Source organism: Triticum dicoccoides, chromosome 7B, assembly GCF_002162155.2.
Source record: "Triticum dicoccoides isolate Atlit2015 ecotype Zavitan chromosome 7B, WEW_v2.0, whole genome shotgun sequence".
In the NCBI taxonomy this organism is placed as follows: Eukaryota; Viridiplantae; Streptophyta; class Magnoliopsida; order Poales; family Poaceae; genus Triticum; species Triticum dicoccoides.
The window spans coordinates 630,218,705-630,219,643 of record NC_041393.1 but is presented as its reverse complement, the minus strand read 5'-3'; positions in this window follow the sequence as shown (position 1 = coordinate 630,219,643).

The window sequence follows — 939 nt, the reverse complement described above, 5'->3', positions numbered from 1 at the left end:
TGTCCAACCAAATATCCACACTTCCAACAATGAGCATCAAGAGTGTCATTGACCTTGTGAAAGCCATCTTTCATTACAAGGTGAAGTACGGCAAGGCATGGAAGGCGAAGCAAGCCGCATTCAAGATGTTGTATGGCAATTGGGAGGAAGCATACAACCGACTCCCTAGGTTGTTGTTAGCTATGGCCGCCACAAACCCAGGCATGGTTCACGTGGTTGAGCCTCATGGGCACCAAACATTGATTCATAACGGGAGGACCGTCCGAGTATTTGGCCGTGCATTTTGGGCCTTTGAGCAATGCGTGAGGGCTTTTGAGCATTGTCGGCCCGTCATCGCCATTGATGGCACGTTCTTGACCGGACAATACAAGGGCACTTTATTGGTTGCAATAGCAAGTGATGCCAATAACCGGGTGTTGCCTTTGGCTTTCGCTTTGGTTGAGGTGGAGAACAATGATAACTGTGAGTGGTTCTTGCGTCAACTGAGAACAAGGGTATTACCTGCTGAAAGGGAAATTTGTGTCATATCGGATCGCCATCCTAGAATTCTAAATGCGGTGGTGGTTGACATTCCCGGACATACAAAGTTGCATCATCGATGGTGCATGAGGCACTTTTGTGCAAACTTCTATAGGGCATGTGGTATCAAGGAGTTGGCAGATGATCTTCAGGATTGTTGTCTCGCTTTCACCAACAAGTGGTTTTCCACATTGTTCAATGCATTGCTCAGACACAAGAAACTTGACCCCGGCGGTCAGGAGTTTCTGAATAAGAACATTGCCGAAAGGAATATGTGGGCACGTGCTTTCGATGAAGATGGCCGGAGGTACGGTCAAATGACAAGCAATATGGCAGAATGCTTCAATAAGGTGCTCAAGGGTGTACGTGCATTACCCGTGACGGCAATAGTTCAATACACATTTGACAAGTTGAATGAAT